The sequence below is a fragment of the Staurois parvus genome, unplaced genomic scaffold (genome assembly GCF_062004578.1).
Source record: "Staurois parvus isolate SC_StPar_1 unplaced genomic scaffold, SC_StPar_1.0 ptg000341l, whole genome shotgun sequence".
Classification (NCBI taxonomy): Eukaryota; Metazoa; Chordata; class Amphibia; order Anura; family Ranidae; genus Staurois; species Staurois parvus.
The window spans coordinates 2,127,067-2,147,823 of NW_028318137.1; the positions used below are offsets into that span (position 1 = coordinate 2,127,067).

At 47.3% G+C, this 20,757-nt stretch overlaps 1 protein-coding gene across 4 annotated transcripts in view; it reads left to right on the forward strand.

Moving 5' to 3' along the window:
- Positions 1-20,757, forward strand: part of TCF20 (transcription factor 20) — a 497,541-nt gene that overhangs the window by 204,990 nt on the left and 271,794 nt on the right. For 2 of the 4 annotated variants that reach the window (XM_089684284.1, XM_089684282.1), the window contains exon 1: positions 20,386-20,570. The exons of the other annotated variants lie outside the window; for them this stretch is intronic. The gene's annotated coding sequence lies outside the window, so the exon portion shown is untranslated. Of the gene's footprint in view, positions 1-20,385; positions 20,571-20,757 lie in introns of those variants that run through there. 4 annotated transcript variants of the gene reach the window in all.

Genomic DNA, 20,757 nt, shown 5'->3' on the forward strand with positions numbered 1-20,757 from the left:
ATAATTTAATATTTAATTTATTATCGTTAAGAGTAATAAAAAATTTTTTTAAAGAGAATTCGTCTCCATGCCATAAAAGAAATACATCGTCTATGTATCTTCTGTAAAAAATAAGGGGGGGCCATTCACGAGAGTATATCAGCTCTTCCTCCCACCTGGCCATAAACAGATTGGCCAGGCTGGGGGAAAATTTTGCCCCCATAGCGACACCTGTAGTCTGCAAATAATAAGTATGATCGAACCAGAAATAATTCCGGTGCATGGCAAATGCTAATAGTTCTAAAATGAATTCTTTCTGGTGCCTAGGTATAGAATCCGAAGTGTCTAAATAAAATTGTGCCGCCTCCATACCGTCGTTGTGGTTTATGTTACTGTATAAAGAAGACACATCGACTGTAACCATATATGTGTCTTCACTTATCACCACATTTCTTAAATCTAAGAGAGCTTGCTTGGTATCCCTTAGGTACGCTGGCGTAGTTTTAACTAGCGGTTGCAAGAATATATCGATATATTCACCAATACGTGAATTAAGAGATCCGATACCGCTAATGATCGGTCTCCCTGGGGGGCAGACCGGATCCTTATGGATCTTAGGGAGACAGTACATTATCGGAAGTCTAGGTGCAGCTGGGCAAAGAAAAGCCTTCTCTTTCTTATTAATGATTCCTCTATCAAAACCCTTTTTTATTATCCCTTTGAGCTCTTTCTTATACTTGGGTAGCGGATTATTTGGGAGTGCCTTGTATGTTTCGTGGTCATTGAGTAATTTATATACCTGAGTCATATAATCCTCCTTATCCATAATGACCACGCCACCCCCTTTATCAGCTGGTCTTATAACCAAATCCTTGTTAGCCAAAAGAGACTTGATACTAGTATTAATTTTCTGCTGATGATATATCTTCCTTACTCTCAATTTATCCAAATCCTTTAACACCATATTCTTAAAGGTGTTAATATGAGCATGTGCAGGCGGGTTGAACAGAGATGCGTTTTTTAAACCCGAATTATTTGTGTTAGCCTGTGTGCAATTAGTCACCTCCCTTGCAGATGGGGTCATCAGAAAATGTCTTTTAAGTGAAAGTCTCCGGATAAATCTATGCACATCAATATATGTGCTAAATTTATCCAAACTTTTCTTAGGGGCAAATTTCAGCCCTTTATTCAATAATACTATCTCTTCCTCCGCAAGGGACCTCTTACTCAGGTTAAAAATACCATCCTTGTTTACACTTTCCTTTTTTTGTGATCTATTGATCCTTTTTCCTCCTCGTTTTCCTCTGTGCGTATGCTTCTCTTCCGGGTTGGGCCTGCCCCTAAAAAATGATTCGGTTGAGGAATACGAGTGGTCGGTGCCAAATTTCTTTGAGAACTAGAAGCATATTGTCTTTGATTATCACCCTGATAATTAGGTGGATAGTGTGGGTTCCGATTATCATGATTAGATGGTTTATTATTGTACGGCCTTGTCATATGATCCTGAGGGCCAACATAACCCTTATTTCCTGGGGATCTCCAATTAGATTGGTTAGGACCCTTATGGTAGTTTGGATAGTAATTATATTCATTTCTCGGGTGGTCTCTCCATGAAACCCTTCTTTGTCTCATCTGTCTGTTATCTGAATATTCATAACTAGGGTAGTAAGGTCTATCATTGGGGTAATAATCCAAAGGATGGGATCTATAATCCCTATTCCCAATGTCATCATCATCATAATCGTGCAGACTATCATATTTGTTGTAAGTGGTGACATTGTAATCATAATTGGTTTTTTTATGTTTCTGCTTATCCTGTTTTTGTTTATAAGATTGAGTTTTAGAAGTGTTAGGGGTTCTACTTGGGGTATATGCTGGTTTACTCTCAACATTCCCTGATATATCGTGTGAGTCACTTTTATTCAATTCCTCATTGCTTTGCCACCTGAACACTGCATTATTTTTATAATCTGTAACATCTCTATTGTACTTTTTCTTTTTCTTATATCTTTGTTCCTTTTCGGTTTTATCTAATAGATTTTTCAATCGATCAGATTCAGTTTTATAATCACTCTTATCCATAAATGGTAATAGTTTTTCCCGGGTTTTATTTATCTCATTATCTAGATATGCAAGTTTCTTCTTTTTCCTTATAACCAGAAACTTAAGCAAATCCAGCCCCATGTTGTTGAAAAAGGTGAACCATTCTGTTACACTATTAATATCCCCATTCTCCGGAGGGATATCCCATCTAAGAGATCTTGGTACTAATCCCTCCTTGATATATTTCTCAAGGAGGGTGATGTCCCATAGAGTTCTTACTTCTGCAGTAGCATGGTTAGTTAAATGCACAAAGATTCCATGCAGATCACTATCCATAGTATCCTCTACAAAGACATCATCAGTGATGATAGATCTTTTAGATCTCATCTCAAATATGTCCATTATGGAAATTAGTGCTGCTCAATTCTATAACTAAGGTAAACACAGTATAAATAAAAACATATTGAATGAGCGCAACTAAATTAATAAAGTAAAAAAGTAAGGATAATACTAAATTGGCAAGCCGCTAGCATAAAAGGTATTCCTCAGCACCTCAGTAACAGATCCAAAACATAGAATATGTAGCGCTAGATGTTATGTGAAACTATGATAAGTTTGGTAATAAATGAGAATGATATAGTCCCAAATGAAGAGTCCTCAAAGACAGAAGTAATATATATCAAAAGTGCTCCATGCAGTGATCAGAAAAGTCCACAAGGTGAGCAAACTGGTCAAGTGAAGAAATAACAAATTCCTTGTAGTAATGGTTATATAATGCGCTTACCAGAACTACATACAAAATACGCGTTGTATGTATATACTCTGTAAAGGAGTATATACATACAACTTCTTCCTTCTCCCCTCTACGGCTCTCACCACCTCCTCCTGATACTCACTCCCCCGCTGACCCACACGCTACTACCAACAAACCCACACACTCCTGCACATCCCGTTCCCATGCCACCTTCCTCACCCTTCTCCTTCTCCTAACCACCGGAGACCTCCCTGAACCCTGGCCCCCCCACCTCCCCCTCTCGGCACCCCCCTGCTCCCGCCAGCCGCCACAACCCCATCAACCTCATATCTGTCCCACTCCTCCTGGCATCCACCCCTCCTCTCTCGGTTGCACTCCTGAACGCCCGTTCGGTTTGCAACAAGCTCACCGCCATCCACGACCTCTTTGTCTCCCACTCCCTCAACCTCCTAGCAGTCATTGAAACCTGGATTCAAGCCACTGACTCGGTGGGGTCGGTATGCTCCTGCCACCGCTGAGCACCTTCCAGGTCCTCCATAACCCCCCCTCCCTATCCTTCTCCTCCTTCGAGGCCCACTGCATCCGGCTCTTCTCTCCCACCCCTCTGAGGATTGTGGTAATCTATCAGCCTCCTGGTTCTGCATTCCTCTTCCTAGATGACTTTGCCGCCTGGCTTCCCTACTTCCTTTCCTCCAAGCTACCGACCATCATCCTAGGGGACTTCAACATCCCCATCAACGCCAACAACCCGGTTACTTCCCAACTCCTCCTCCTAACCTTCTCCTTCGCGCTCACACAGCACACACAGTCCTCCACCCACACCAATGGAAACACCCTGGACCTCATTTTCTCCCACCTCTGCACCCCCCAGGACTTCACTAACACCCCCTTCCCCCTCTCTGACCACCACCTCCTCACATTCTCCATCTCCCCCTCCCTTAACTCCCCCCCTCCCAAAGCGTCCAACCATCACCCGTAACCTCCGCAACCTGAACCCGACCCATCTCCACCCGGCAGCTGACCGGCTGTATGACAGTATCCTCCCTCTGTCATGCCTTGACCTGGCCACTACTGTGTACAACGACTCACTGTCGGCTGCCCTCGACTCCCTGGCACCCCTAACCACGCATAACACCAGACCCCGACCGCTTCAACCCCGGCAAAACGACCACACGAAATGTCTCAAACGACTCAGTCACGCGCTGGAGTGCTTATGGTGCAAAACCAGATCCCCTCACGCGTTCTCCCTCTACAAAGCTTCCTTCCTCACCTACACCACCTCCCTCCACGCCGCCAAGCAAGCCTATTTCGTAACCCTTATCAGCACCCTCTCCACCTGTCCTCGCCGGCTCTTCTTCACTTTCAAATCCCTGCTCTCTTCCCCCCCCCCCCACCTCCACTCGGCACCTCACTCACTGCCCACGAGATTGCCAATCATTTCCCAAACAAGATTGACGCAATCCGTAAGGGCATTGTCAACTCACAATCTACCTTTCCACCTAACCCCCTCTCTCCATCAACCCCTCAACCCTCCCCTCCTCCAACCTCATAGCTGCACTACCCCCCACTATACCTAACGCCCCACACACTATCACCTCCCCAACGCTCCACTCCTTCAGCCCAGCTACCACTGAGGAGGTCTCCAAGGTCTTCACTGAAGCCCGCCTCACCACCTGCCCCCTGGACCCTATCCCCTCACAGCTTCTCCAGTCACCCCCCCCCTCCATCATTCGCTCCTCACCCACATCTTCAATCTCTCCCTCTCCACTGGCACTTTCCCTTCCCTTCTAAAGCACGCGCACATCACCCCCATACTCAAAAAACCCTCCCTTGACCCCACTGACCTTAACAACCTTAGACCCATCTCCCTGCTGCCATTCACTTCCAAGCTCCTTGAGCGCCTGGCCTACAATCGCCTTAGCGCCCACCTCACTGATACAACCTCCTTGATCCACTACAGTCTGGCTTCCGTCCCCTACACTCCACCGAAACCTCCCTACTTAAAATCACCAACGACCTGCTAACCGCCAAAGCTAATGGCCATTACTCTGTCCTCCTGCTCCTTGACCTCTCCGCAGCCTTCGACACAATCGACCACCCTCTCCTCCTTACTAAACTGCACTCCCTTGGCATCAGGGATGCTGCTCTCTCCTGGTTCTCCTCCTACCTATCCCAACGCTCCTTCAGCGTCACCTATAACACTGCCACCTCCCCCTCTCTGTCGGAGTCCCCCAAGGCTCTGTCTTCGGACCCCTCCTCTTCTCCATCTACACCTCCTCCCTTGGCAAACTAATACACTCCCACGGCTTCAATTACCACCTCTATGCCGACGACACACAAATTTACCTCTCCAGCCCCCACCTCACCCCCTCACTCTCCGCCCGCATCGCCCACGTCCTGAACGACATATCAGACTGGATGTCGCTCCATTTTCTCAAATTAAACCTGTCCAAAACCGAGCTTCTGGTCTTCCTCCCAGCCCAATTACTATCAAGGTCATGCAGGCTCCACCTTCGCAACATCTCCACGATACGTACATTCCTCACCCCAGACACTACTAAACAACTTGTACACTCCCTCATCATCTCACGCCTGGACTACTGCAACTCCCTTCTCACTGGCCTACCCAAACAAACGCTATCCCCACTCCAGTCGATCCTGAACTCAGCGGCAAGACTCATCCACCTCACCAACCGCTCCACATCCACCACCCCCCTCTGCCAATCCCTTCACTGGCTCCCGATTGCCCAGCGCATCAAATTCAAACTGCTAACTGTGACCTACAAAGCCATTCACAACGCCGCCCCAAACTACCTAACCGACCTGATACCCAAATACCACCCTACCCGTGCCCTTCGCTCCTCACTGGACCTCCTACTCTCTAGCTCCCTGGTCTGCTCCTCCCATGCCCGATTGCAGGACTTCCCCCATCCTCTGGAACTCCCTACCCCAATCCATCAGACTGTCACCTACCCTCCTCACCTTCAGGCGCACCCTGAAAATCCACCTCTTCAGGGAAGCCTACCCCACCCTCACCTAACAACTGACCTCCTCCACTCCTCCCACCACTCCATCCACTACAGCCATTTCCTCCTGTACCACTTTCTCCTCCCTCCTAGATTGTAAGTTCGAAAGAGCAGGGCCCTTGAACCCCTCGTGTATTGTATTGTTACTGTATTGTCTCATGTTCTGTCCCCCTGCTATTGTACAGCGCTGAGCAAACCCTTTGGCGCTATATAAATCCTGTATAATAATAATAACAGTACTGCCATGTGGAAGTGCTAACCATTTAGCCACTGTGCTGCCCCATATAAATGGTTTAAATACTGTGTAGTCTTAGTCTCTCACCAACCCTCGATATTTCCTCAAGATGCCTTGGAATTTGTTCAAAGTCTATGGGCTGTTTCCCCATCCTCTTGGGGGGATGTGGGAGAAAGTTCTTGTTACTCTCAAGGTGCAGCCTCTCAGTCCACTACATATGCTCATGGCACACAAGGGTAAACATAGAAATAGAGGGGCCCATCCATTTGTTTGAATAGGCACTAGACATCAACTGTTACCTGAGCAGGAGGTCATCGGAGATGGAGAAATCAGATCCAGGTCTCGGAACTGTCCATTGGGGTTCCAGGTCCGAAGGACGGTCCCAGTGCCTCTGTACCTTGGCACTTCTGGAATGCTGCCTTCTTCTCTTTCTCCTTGGGGTAAGGGGTTAGAGGTTGGGATTGGTGGAGGGGAGTCCGGATAGACATCAAGCCAGTCAGGAACCGGTATCTGAGCGATTCCCAGGAACTGAACCAAAGCTGGCAGATGGGCCGGTGAATGCACGGTGAACTGGCAATTGTCCTTTGTGACGATGATGTGGAAGGGGTAGCCCCACTTGTATGTGGCCCCTGCAGATTGCAAGACTTCTAGCAAGGGTTTCACCTTTTGGCACATCACTAGTGTAGGCCTAGACAAGTCTGGCTGGAGGTGGACGGTAGCACCATCAAACTCCATACGGCCTAGCAGCTAGGCCCATTGTAAAATCTGGTCTTTCTCCCGGAAGAAATGGACCCTGCACAGCACATCCCTAGGTTGGTTGCGGGTCACTGTTCTAGTGACAGGTACCGTGTATCCAGTCCAATCACTGGATACAAAGAAAACAGAGGGCGCACTGGCCTAGTGCATTACCTTAAATAACATTTATTGATTAATGGTGATAGGCAATATACTCACAAAAGGCGAATATATAAAAGCTCATCATAAAGAACAGTACTGTCCAGTCCGCATGGTGTGGCTATCCACATAAGAACACTGGACCTCCAACAGGCTAACACGTTTCGAGAACTTATCTCTGCCTCCGACCCACTGAAGCAGAGTCTCAATCTATATATTTGCTAAAGATCACAGCCACAGTAGATGCCAGGTCTGCGGTTACCGTTGCCTCCGGAATCCCTTTCAGTCTAATGTTGTTCCTCTGACTGCATGTCGTCTGCCTGCAGGTGCAACTGTATGACCTGGGCACGTTGCTGTAGAAGGACGGTCTCCAAGGCCGCTATGTGAGCCTTTTTGAGTAGATTCCAGTCCTGATACCATCTCTGCGGCAGCAACCTGGGCTCTCACTTCATCCACCCCCCTTTTGAGGGAGGATTCACTATGGAGGGCCCAATGTTCCAGCTCGGTTTTGGTAGGGAGTGAGGCCAGACTAAGCTGAATGTGTTTGACAGTTTCACACTGACCTGACTCCGCGTGAATGGAGCCTGAGTCCTCCGACCTTGAGGTGAGTGTGAAGTACAGAGCCGGATGTGGCAAGTGGGGAGACAGCCCTCAACACAGAGGAGCAGCTGGGTATGCTGGTGTCAGGGATCCCATATCTTTCCGGGTCTGCGGATGCGCGGTATGCCGGGCCGCACTAGCGCGCGAGCATTAGGACCTGGGCACCTACGACGGCAGCGGTGGTTGCGCATGCGCACTCGCGCGTCTGGCACCAGTAAGGGCGCAGGGCACCCTATTTAAACAGGTCAGGTCTGTGCTCTAGTTGCCGTATGGTCTTACCTGTATCCTGTGTTTTCTGAAGTAGATTGCCTTGTTGCCGACCCTGCCTGACCTTGATTCGCTAAATGTCTCCTGCTCTAATCCCTGGCTTGTCTGACCATTCTCCTGTCTAATCCTGCACATTTTGATCTCCTGTTACTGAACCCGGCTCGTGACCACTTTATCCTTCTGTGTTGTACCGTTCTGCCTTCACCGCTACCGACCCGGCCTGCCCGACTCCGCTCTCTCTACCTCCTTACATCAGGCTCTCGCCTGCTATACACCTCCGGCAAGTGCTTCTACCACAGCTGGGTGCACCCAGGGGCCGCGACCTGGTTTCGGCCTGCTCCAAGTCCATCCCCACTATCAGGGGCCCTGGTGAACAAGCAGGTTGGGGCTTAGAGTCCGCGCCTTGGGGAATTCCGGTCGGTGGAATGCTAGAGGCTACCGCCGGCAGGTCCATAACAGCTGGATGTGTGGCTCCCACAATGGGGAGAACCAGAGCACTCCTTATGGTGGGCCTTGGCGGCCCCAGGCGCCACATTGGATTCTGGCACGCCGTGAATGGTACGGGGGGGGGAGTGAAAAAACGGCTCAAGTCTGTTGTCGCGTGGTCCCTGGAGGTGCTATGGGATTTGCGCTGCTTCGGCATCCGGAGAAGGGGATAGAACGGGTATGGAACAGGTAATGTCCACTATTAGAAGGTTCCGTGGGCTGGGAGCTAAAGTTATCCACGTCCGCTCACTGCCATGGCTAGCCACGCCCCCCCCAATTATGCTTTAAAAGAGAAGGTCGGGATTATTTTTTCCAGTCCACTGTGGGCTCACAAAGCCTATTAATTCTAGTTGTTTCTATTAGCTGCTACCCAAATATGGCTGCTTCACAGATGTTTGGCCTGCTGACCTGGAAAGGATGCAATCTCCAGACTGCTAACACTACCCAAAGCGGACAGAAATTCTATCTCCACTTGTCTCACCGAGTCTTCTATTCCTATTAGAACAGTGCTTGAAGGGGGCCTTGTTACCTGGTATACTATGGCCTTCACTCACTTGGGTTTGGGCTGTATAGACCTCTTATATATACTTCACTGGTTGTCACAGATCCTTACCATGCACATTCTCTGTAATAAAGATCTAAATCTTGGGGTAGGTCTACAGCATTAGCACAACTTTTTTGGTGGCCTAAGGTATTATGTTGTACTTCGCATCTAAGGCCTGATGTGGAGCAACCAATTTGCTACTGGTTTTGCATGGGGAGTCACATTGGGGGAGATTTACCAAAACTTGTGCATTCAGAATCTAGTGCAGCTGTTCATGGTAGCCAATTGGCTTCAAGCTTAATTTTTTTCAGTTACGCTTTGGCAATAAAACCTGGAAGCTGATTGATTTTTATGAACCATTGCACCAGATTTTTCACTCTCCAGCTTTAATAAATAACTCCCATTATGTCTGCATGGGGCTCATATGCATAAACTCTTGCCAGGACCTTAGATTGTTTCGTTTCAAGGTTTACTACATATCCTACTGCTGTGATTCACCTCTGCTTACTGCCACCTGTAACCTCTAGGGGTTATATAGTTTATATGTTACAACTTTGGCTTCACGTGCATTTTTTATGGTCTCCAAGTTGGGTAATTCACATTCTTTATCCACTTATGGCAGAGGTCTCCACGTTTGTTGACATTACATCTAGTTAGTATTTCAAGTGGGTGGTTGTATTGATTGTCTACACTACTTCTCTGCCTCGTGCTTTGTGAAGTGTTCAGAGCCCTATAACACTGATCAGTTTTTGATGTTTTGCCTGCCTTCTGCTATTGTTCCGCTTAAGGGCCTTTTCACACTGATGTGCTTTTGATGCCTTCCTATTGACTTACAATGGAAGGTGCTTTTGAAAAACTGCAGTAAGGATACAGGACTTTTCAAAGTGCAGCACACCTGCAGTGTGAAGAGTTCCATAGGGATTAAAGGGATACATTTGTTCCATGCAGTTTGCTTCTACTTTTTAAACCCGAAAATCGCATCAAAAACTGATCAGTTTGAAAGGGCCGTATGGTTTTTAAAGATGTATTTTCATGCCTTTAAAGCAGTATTAAAAGCAAAACATCTATTATATTTCAGCTTAACAATTTATAGAAGTGAGTGCTGCATTTGTTTTCTTTTTAAGCCTTTTTTTTATCTTGACTTGGTGATCCTGCACATAAGTCTATTGTGTTTCAACGGAACAAGCAGTCCTTCAGCTGCAGCAGTTAGAGGGTTGAGACAAGCCATTTAACGCTGCCAGGGGTGCTTACAATGATCAGCTTTTATTTAATGTAAAAACTTTATCCCAAAAGAAAAAAAAACCTGTTGCTGTAACTGCTTACATTGTTATCTGGAGTTTGGCTTCAGTTTGTTTTTTCCCCCCAGACTGATAATGCTGCTGTCTTGCTATGTCTGGAAGTGTGTTACTGGCCAAATCACCAGGTGAAAACAGCGGAATAAAACCGTAGAAAAGATATCTAATAATTGTTAAGCTGCAATATTTTACATTTTTGTGTTCATTACTGCTTCAAAGTCAAGAGCAGGATCAGGACAAGTGCATCAGCAACCAGGCAAATGACACACAGACAAAACACTGAGGTGCTGAGGGAACCAAGAGGAGGGTTGTCAACCTTCTTAGCTGGAGACTAAATACTGAGATCAGCTGGCTATTGCGAGACACCCATTAGTAGACACCAGAACTATGCCCTTCAGCTCTCTGAACCACAGCACTACCAGTAGGTGATCCAAGTCTTGACAGCACTGGACTCATAGGAATGCTGGAAGATCTCCTGGGGTACACTGGTGTAGGAACTTTGTAAGCCACAGGGGAACATGAGGATTTGTACCGGGCTTGGCATGTATAGACATGTTGCTCAAACACCAAGCTGTGCTTGTGCTGCACTTTAAGACAGTGCCTGGCATTGGATTGGCTCTGAACAGAAGGAATGAGGCACGGATGTGTGTGACACATATACTGGAAGGTGGCAACATCACTGCTGCCCAGTAGACAGTACTGTGACTGATAGAATCTCCAAGTAAGAACTAAAGCCCACTTCTGAGTTCCAATTCCCCTCCTTTTCTCTATTGGGATACTCCCCCCCCCCCCCCCCCAAAAAAAAAAAACCCAAAAAAAACCTTTTTTCTCAAGATGTCTTTAGGCAAGTGTTTTCACAGTTCCTCTTCTTTCTCGGTCAGTAGGTGGATCACAAACGCTAAAGAGAGGGATGCCATGGAGTGACTTGACAACTCTTTCTGCAGCGTTCTCCTGTAAGTCCGGGTAAAGGTGGGCCCTTGATATCTTCGGCTTACTGTAAGACCAGTAGCCCTTGATCAGTGAGCTAGTATGTCTGCAGGGGACAGTGCTGGAAATAGGGTGAATACAGCACCTGGAACTGCTTTTTATCATTTTAATGCCTACTAGGCAGTCATTAAGTGCTTTTCCGCCACCCTAAAGCAGAAATACTGCTACAGGGTGGCAGGGGTGTGCAACATCACGTGTAAATATACGTGATTTTGCATTTCTGGGAAGAGGGTGCGCGCTGGTGATTCCCTGCCGGCACCTGGCGATCACCGTGTATCACGGACTGGGGAGAGACCTGTATGTAAACCATACAGATCTCTCCCCTATCCATTCCTGCACACTGCTTTGTATGGCTCTGCATAGCAGGAGATTGTGTGAAACGCATTAACAAGTCCTGTATTTATGTCCTGGTGTTTTGTGTGTCCTATGGATCAATAAATACACACTATATTCATCTATCCTCTAGTGTGCGGCTGACCCTTCTTCCTGTTGCATCGTGTGTGGTGGCGAGCCAGAGCCTGCACCTGTTGTGGATTGATCTGGATTGTTTGCCTCAGAAGTATACCTTTTGTTTGGATTCAGCCTATTCATTTGGATTGATTGCCTATGTGTCTTGTACAAAAAAAGTGCAAAAAATGCTTGTTGCCGCTATGCTAGTTGTGAATGGGGCCTTCTGGTCAAATGGGGATCACAACATCTGCTATTTGATCCTGTTCTAGCACCTGCCACTGTGCCAAGCAGTGTTTCTGAATACTGCAGGAAAATTCAGTGGCCTGTCCAAACTCAGTTGGTAAAGTGCAGTATCTCTGCACCCCCCGTTTATGGCAGTTTACACATGAATAGTATTGTAAAATGTTACTTGATTGGGGTGTTGAAGCAAAATAACAAAACAGTGGCTCTGTGTAAGAATGGTTGTAAACCCTTACATATACCTAGTGAAGTGACTGGCCTCAGGTGATACACTGAGATTAAACCAATACTCCCACATAAATTGTAACTGTTAATCTGCCCTCTTTACATCTTTTCAGAGTCCAGAATTTAGAAAGCTGTCTGAGTGTTTAGAAAACAGGGAATAGAGACCTGAAACTACACACTGCAGAGCTCAGTGAGGAGAACTCTGTGAGTTGATTGAAGGGAAGGGACATACCCCCTTCACAGAGCACACATAAATAGAGCTGAGATTGTCAATCACAGGCTGTGCGTTGCATTCATGCTGATAGCAGAGGAACAGAGCAACAAACAGGACACTTTAGTTCTCTTAACTGAGAAAAGAACACAGTATAGAGGAATATGCTTTGTTCATATTTCATGTCTGAGGTTTACATCCACTTTAACTCCTACAGACAGAAGCTAGAGAGCACAGACCATACTTTCTCCCAGCTCTTTCCTCCTCTCTATACTCCTGTCGGCAATCCAGAATGCTGTAAGAGTCATTGGTTGCTAAGGATCGATCGGGCGGCCTGCTCTACTTTTTGGATTGCAGACAGGAGTATAGACCGCAGCAAAGATGAGAGAGCTGGGAGGAGATGCCAGCTGTGCTGTCTACCTCCTGTCTGTGTCCAAATAACAAAAGGTATAGCACTCTGGCAAACAATCCAGATCAATTCACAACAGGTGCAGGCTCTGGCTCGCCACCACACACAATGCAATAGGAAGAAGGGTCAGTCGCACACCAGAGGATAGATGAATATAGTGTGTATTTATTGATCCATAGGACACACAAAACACCAGGACGTGAATACAGGACTTAACGCGTTTCACACAATCTTGTGCTTAATCAAACATTTATGATTAAGCACGAGATTGTGTGAAACGCGTTAACAGGTCCTGTATTCATGTCCTGGTGTTTTGTGTGTCCTATGGATCAATAAATATACACTATATTCATCTATCCTCCGGTGTGCGGCTGACCCTTCTTCCTATTCCCTCCTCTTTGTGTATAGGAGTGAGAAATGCTGCCTTACGCTTCATGTACACGGGACGTTTGGAAAACACTTCTGAACGATGGAAACTGACTGTAGGTTAAAAAAATGTCCATTTAGCTGCGTTTGTGCGTTTGAGTTTAGAAGCGTTTTTTTTAAAGATAACCTCAGAAGACCTTCCAAAATGCCCAGAATGCACTGAAAAACAGTAAAAAATATACTATTTCAGACATTTTGAGATAAATCGAGAGACCAGTAGGTGTTGAGATTACCTTTTTTTTTTCTGGTTGTATCCACGAAGGATCCCATCATGAGCATAATGCAGCACGTTCTACCATGTTTTTCCTTCACGCAAAACCTGGAACTGACTGCGCTGGTGTACTGGGTTCATTTGAATACATGGAAAATACTTTGCATGCATTTCTGATGATGAAAAAAGGCTCTGGACAGCATCTGGATATGGAACAGTTAAAAAATGCTTCTAAACGCAAACGCTTATAAATGCGGTTAGCCGCGTTTATAACACTGAAAATCTACTCCTGAACGCAAACTTGGTGCGTTCAAAAAAAAAACGACTGTAAACGACTATGTGTACATGGACACATAGGAAAACAGGGAGAGTTCAGGGGCTGCTAAAAAAAACAAAAAAAAAAAAAATATGCAGAAAAGCTCCTGAACGTGAGTTTATCAGCTGCAGTGTACATGACCCCTTAGACTCCTGGATCCACCTAATATGCTGTCTGACAGTGAGCAGGCACAAGATAAATCCAAGCAATGGGTGGCAGCAAAGAGACTCATCCACTCCAAAACAGATTTGAAAAGCAGTTATTGTTACTAAACCCACAGCAGTAAAATCAGTCTGTATGCAGTAAAGCTTCCTCGGGGAAGTCACGAGCAGACGGTGACGTAACGCGTAGGTTCGCGAGTCCGCAGTTTCCTGTGCGTGGTGACGCACTTCCGGCGTGCAACGCCATCTTGCTACACCTAGGAAGTCCCATACACATGCAGCGTACCCACACATCGGTGAGGAGGGAGGACTACTAGGAATGTGAGTGTTATTACTCAAAACTTTTAATAAAGGAGTCGTCTAATACTACACTTAGAGGGTCTTTTCTTTCTTGGCTCACTGGATTGGTGAGCCACTGTCCTTCAGAGACACCTTGGCTGAGTAGGGGAAATAGGAGCCCCACAAGGAGATCCACTGAAGGAAGGAAGCTGCTGGCCTATATGAATTAAGGATCCAGGGTGATCCTGCAAGCCTGTTGGCCCCTAGGGGTCACTGGGAGGAGGTGAGGAGGCAATTTAGCCACCATTAGGAGAAGATTTTGGCACAAACCACGAACTGGTCAATAACCACTACACATTGCATGATTATATTTACCACCAGAAGGACATTGTTCTAATTGATTTTTGAAAAGTGGACACTTTTTTGCACTATTTTGGCACTATAGCACTTTTATTCATATAAAGGTTGTATTATAACCTGGTCATTATTTTACCTAGTAGGTGTGTGAGCACGATATTTAATTTTTTAGACACTTGATTGATTTAGAGTGTGACCACTTATGTTTACATGATACACAGTTATTTATTATAGGTTGACATTATTTATATATTTTTATTACTGCAAGGTGTTTTTGAATTTATGAAATTTCTGATTATTTTTTAGATTGTATTATATGAATTGGTCACTTATTTATATTCATTATTTATTTATTTTGAGTGCTACACTATTTATTTATGTAATTTACACTGTGTTAGGTATCAGTAGGTGAGTGTTGGCAGCTTAAGGCTAGTGTTTTCCATTTATAGCGCAGGAGGATCTCTGATTACTTATATATCCCCAAGCTCTGCTCGGGTTCAGGGAAAAAAAACTGATCGACCCTCCTGTTTTCCCACGACGCAAACAGATCCACCTCCGGAGTCCCCCACTTGAACACTATCTCCTGAAAAACCTCCTGGTTGAGTGACCAATCGTCGTGACTGAGAGATTGACGACTTAGGAAATCCGCCAACGAATTCTGTGAACCCTTCAAATGCACCGCCGATATTGACCGCAGATTCTTTTCCGCCCAGGTCAGAATACTGGGCACGATTCTCTGCAGCGAAAGACTCCTTGTACCACCCTGCTTGTTTATATAGGCTGTCGCTATGTTGTCTGAACGAATCTGCAAATGATGGTTTTCTAACCCTGCTTGAAAGGCCTCTAAGGCCTGCCAAACCGCCAACATTTCCCTTTGATTTGAGGGCCTTAACGAGTCCCCCTGGGACCACTTCCCCTGAGTCGTTCTCCCTTGCAGGTGGGCTCCCCAACCAAAACTGCTGGCGTCCGTGGTCAAAATGAGCAGAGGTAACTCTCTCCAATCCAGACCCCCGGTCAAGTTTCTTTCCCTTCGCCACCACCAAAGGGATCTCTTGACCCTGGACGGAAGTTGGATCATCCGATCCAATGTCAAGATGCCCCCGTCCCATACTTTCAATAAGAAAGCCTGTAGTGGTCTTTGGTGGAAGCTTGCCCACGCAACCGCCAGAAAACAGGATGTCATGAGACCCACTGTCCTTGCGACTTCCCTTACTGAGACCGGCAGGCTGCACTGCAACCCTGCCAATACCCGATCTATCTTCATGACCTTCTCCTGAGGTAGAAAAATCTTTCCCTCCAGAGATGAGATCTCTTACCCTAGGTAAACCACCCTCTGAGCGGGTATAAGATGACTTTTCCCTGTTGATGAGCCAACCCAGACCCTGAAGGAGATTCTGAGCTACCCCTAAGTCCTCGACCAACTGCTGACGAGACCCGGCCACCAAGAGTAAGTCGTCCAAATATGGAATTATGATTGACCTCAGTATTAGAGGAACCAGAGCCTCTGCCAATACTTTTGTAAAGATCCTTAGTGCCGACGCCAGTCCGAAGGGCAAGGCCCGGAACTGCCAATGGAAGGTCTGCGACACTATCCTTATGGCCAACCTCAGGAATTTCTGGCTTGCCTGATGGATGGGAATGTGAAAGTAAGCATCCCTTAAATCTAACGTGGCCATGAAGCACCCCTGGAAAAGGATATTCCTTACAGAATAGATTGACTCCATTCTGAAGTGCTTGTACTTTAGGGCCTGATTCAAGGGGCGTAGATTCAAGATCAACCTGAACTTGCCTGAGGGCTTTCCCACGACAAAGACGTGGGAATAACACCCCAAACCCAGCTCGCCCACCAGTTCCCCAATAAGACCGCATAGCGCCTGAGACTTCCTGCGATCTTTGGGAAGGTTGGTAACCAAGAACCTGCTTGGAGGGCAGGCCTCGAACTCCAGTCTGTAGCCTCCCTGAATCAGGCTCCAAATGTAGGGGTTCGGGGAGATAGAAGCCCACTGAGGGAGAAAGGACCCCAGCCTTCCCCCTACTGGGCCGCCCAAGTCATTGCGACTTGGAGGATCCTTGAAGAGGATTGAATAATATTCCTCCTCGTCCCCTGTTTTTATGCCCTGTCCAATGCTTCTTTGGCTGTAACTCCCTACCCTGCAGCATCTGGATTTTAGGGCGAAAAGTTTTCTTAGGAAAGGTTTTCTTTCTACTTTCCGGAAAAGCCTTCTTCCTATCTGCGGTACGTTCTAGAGCCTCTTCCAGGCCCGGGCCAAAGAGGTTATCCCCCGAAAATGGCAATGCGCACAGGCACAACTTAGACGCTGAATCCCCTGTCCAGGTTTTTAACCATAAAGCTCGCCTAGCCGAATTCACCAAAGCTGAAGACCTGGCCGCGAGCTTGACCGACTCCGCCGAGGCATCCGCCAAAAACCCTGCTGCTTTAAGAAGCAGCGGTAGTGATTTTAAATTTGCTGCCTCAAGGTTCCTGCTGCTAAATGATTTTGCAGCTGGGTTAACCAGCATTCCAAATTCCTGGCCACACAGGTCGCAGAAAGAGCTGGCCTTAAACTAACTGATGAGGATTCCCAAGCTCTCCGTAATAAAACCTCCCCCCTCTTGTCCATAGGATCCTTTAAGGCCCCCATGTCCTCGAAGGCCAGATCAGTTTTCCTCAAAATTCTAGACAAAGGAGCGTCCAACCCTGGAACCTTATTCCAAGGTTGCGAGGGATCCTCATCAAAGGGGAACCTTCTTTTCAATCCACCAGAAAAGAAAGGCTTCTTCTCTGGGTTTTCCCACTCCTGCTTGATAGTCTCCACCAGGGAACTATGCACTGGGAACACCCTGGTCTTTTTAGCGTGAAGTTCCTGATATATGAGATCATGCTTGGACAAGGCTACTTCTTCCTCCTCCATCTCCAGAGTTTCATAAATCGCTTTCAAAAGCTCGTCCACCTCCTCTAAGGCCAATCTATACTTAGAGCCCGAAGAAGCCGGAGATTCCTCATCCTCGGACCCCGAACCCAACTGTGAAGACGTACGGGATCGAGGCACCTCCTCCTCGGCTTCTTCCTCCGGGACTTCCCGCCTAGAGGCCCCTACCATCATGGCAGACTGTGTCCCAAGCTCTAGCGGCGTCTGGACCCTATCAAGGAGGGACCGAAACGCCTGAAACGTTGCCGTCATATCCTCCTTAATAGAGGACAAAACTTTATGGCATGTCGTGAAGGACTCGTCTCTAACTAAACTATCCACAAAGCTGCAGCATAGGGGCTTCTCATATCCCGACCCTAACTTAGCTGCACATTTCCACTTTGGGGCCTGCACCGGGGTCCTGTCCTGCGTTTTAACCTAAAAATTACAAAAAAATAGGCACCTATATTCCAATCTCCTAAGACCCCCCCACTGCACCCAGTGCTACGGGGAACCTACAGTGTGCCCACCATCACCAGCCATGGGGACGGAGGGACCTCCTATCAACCTCCCAGGGATCAGCATAAAGGGGGCCTCCTCAAGCTTACCTGGGAGAAGCCGCTGCTGGGACCAGGATCAGCCTGCGAAGCTCCGGCTTCCATCTTTTTCCCGCCTGCGTGGAAACAGCGCCGCTGCTCTGCACGCTCACCCAGCTTTTCCTGGGTGGCAGCCTGCGCCTTTTCAATGGAGACCGGAACTGCGTCTCCGGCGCCGGACGCTGACGTCACTGGGCGGACTTCCGGCCATTGGAGCGCATCCGGAAACCGCGCTACTTCCGGTCCCTGGAACGCAGGCATGCAAATGGAGGTCCCATCTTGCCGGAAGTCACCGACTTCCGGCCTTTGGAACGCAAGGCCCCGCCCAACCGGAAGTCCCGCCTGCCCCCGCGTTCATTCCACCAAATGCCCGGGAAAGAAAACTGCAGGCTGAAGGGGCGAACTTACCCCGTCCCCTTCCCAGTGATACCGCCAACACCGGTCACCCGCCTGGGCATGAAGGCCACCACCGGTACCAGCCCCACACCGTGGAAGGCATCAGGGAGAGGAGGTAAACAGACCTGCTAACACCCTTCCAGGACAGCCTTCCCGAGAGTGAGAGGATCCTGATGGTTCCTAGCGTGCTTCCTTCCGGCTCGGGAAACACTCAAAAACTGGATTGGAGGACTGGAGGTCTGCCTTTTAAAAGGCATGGGGGGATGGTGTGTTTCCTGATCCGGAGGGAGGAACTCTATGTCTCAAGTGGCTGTCCTGGAAGACGTAGGGAGAAAATCCTCTTACAAGATTAACCAGTGCTTGGCCGGACACTTATAAGTCACACGACTGCTTTAACTGCTGATGAGAAAAGGCATTTAGCAGTTTAAAATGACTAAAATAATTGCATTTCTGTGTTCTGTATACTGTGGAAGACCGGATCTAGTGAGTATAGGGTCCTGGGTTTAGTAACACTTTAAATGAAGTAGCTGGCAAATACGCAGACCTCACAGATAAGACTGTATAGGATATTGTCCCCTATCTTCTCTCCAGACTGATGGTGTGAGGGGGAAAACAGCTCACAGCTTCTCCAGGAGATTTACAAACTACATTTTAGGGCTTGTTCAAACCACATGCGGTGCGGTAACACGTGAATACCAATATTGCATGTGTAGCACTACCCCTTGAGGAGTTGCAATAGATTTGGGTCCCCCTATAGCCCTGCACAGCCAGGCAACATGCATTTCCTTCATACATATATTTACTACTGTTCAAGGTAGAGGCTCCCAGTCTCCAAGCACAGCTCCTCCTATGGATGCTAGCCAAGTTTGTGTGCTGCACTGGGGGGGCTGGTGAAGTTCTGACCTTCTTGCCAAGCCTCCTGTTGGGGATTGGCCAGGATCCTCTAAGAGTACAAACCAGCCCCTCCTCTGATCTCACTGCTTCTAGACCTTTCTCCAAAGTGCTAGAGCAGGGGGAAATGCCAGTGGGGCTGGTCTGCAGAGCCTCTCCGCTCTGACCACACTTTGACCTTCCTGACTGTTGCACCATGCTATCTAGGAGGGTGCTACAGATGGTTTTCTGCACCGCACAAAATTGTGCTGCCTTTTGCATTCTTATTACCTCTACGCATCTAGCAAATGTGCATGGGTTTGTTCCGGTTAAAATGCATGGTCCTGCATGAATTAAAAAAACATGCAGGCATGTTTTTTTTTGCATGTTTTGTGCATAGAGCAGTCCATTAACAGATGTGACCTGCGAAAACGTTTGCTCAGACTTACCTCCTGGTGTGAATGAGCCTGCAGCCTGGTGTTTCCAAAGATTGTTCACAATTCCAAGAAACACTGTTGTAAAATATGGGTTACCTGTCACATCTAAAGCAAAATGAGGTTGCAGGTACCAGAAAGAACAATGGTGATAGTTGTAGATCATAATCTGAGCCAGGGCAAAAGGGTTAAAAACAGGGTGATTCCCTGGATTTTGGGTGAGTTGCCATGGCTCCATTGACCAATGTTTGCTCCCAAACATGAGTTGAGGTTTGTTGTATAGATTTTGAATGTAGTTTCCCTGAATTATATAACTGTATCACGCACAGTCTTGGGTTATCTGAGAGATCCTGTAAATATAAGCCCACAAATGTGTAAAAGACCTGAGAGAACTAAAGTTTTCATTGGCTAAGTGAAGCTTCGTGGTAAAAATAAAGGACCAGCCTGGCTAGCAATATCAACGGCCAAACCTCTTTCTGTCGTCCTTAACAAAAGCCAGTGTCAGCTGAGCAGACGCAGGTATGCTCTTTTCCTGAACAATATGGCGGCAATAACTAAGCAAAAAAATGACAGATACAAATATAGCGTGTTGCGAACGCCATTTTGTAGGAGACCATAAGCGTGGTCATATTGTAGGAGAAAACAGCCACCAGCATCACCACGCTCTATTTTATTTTATTTTTTTTCTTGAAGCGGAAACGAAGTAAAGTTGTGGGCGGAGAACCTCTGCTTACTGACTGCGGCGCCACGTACATGCGCTGTGCTTGGATGGTGACCGCATGCGCAATTGCTTTAGTAAGTTCCCGGCGCCATGTTGTGTATGGCGGCGGATGCGTTAGAGTCGGCTGTAAGACTGTTTGCGCAGTACAGGGAGCGACAGTACGGACGTACAGGAAGTGGCTTAATTGTGTGGTCGGTGGTAGTAATACTGAACTTCGCGGTAAACGACCCGAGGGGAAGACAATGAAAGGTACGAGAGAGGGAGGGGCTTATGAAATATCTAGCTTGCGCCCTCTAATTGAATCCAACCTGCACCCCAGGTCGCCTGCTCCGCCCACCTCCGTTGTAAATTGGCTGAATGTAACGAAGCAAAGGCCCCCACCCTGTTCAACCGTACTTCTTTCGTAGTAGTGACCTGAGGGCCCCCATGCATTCTC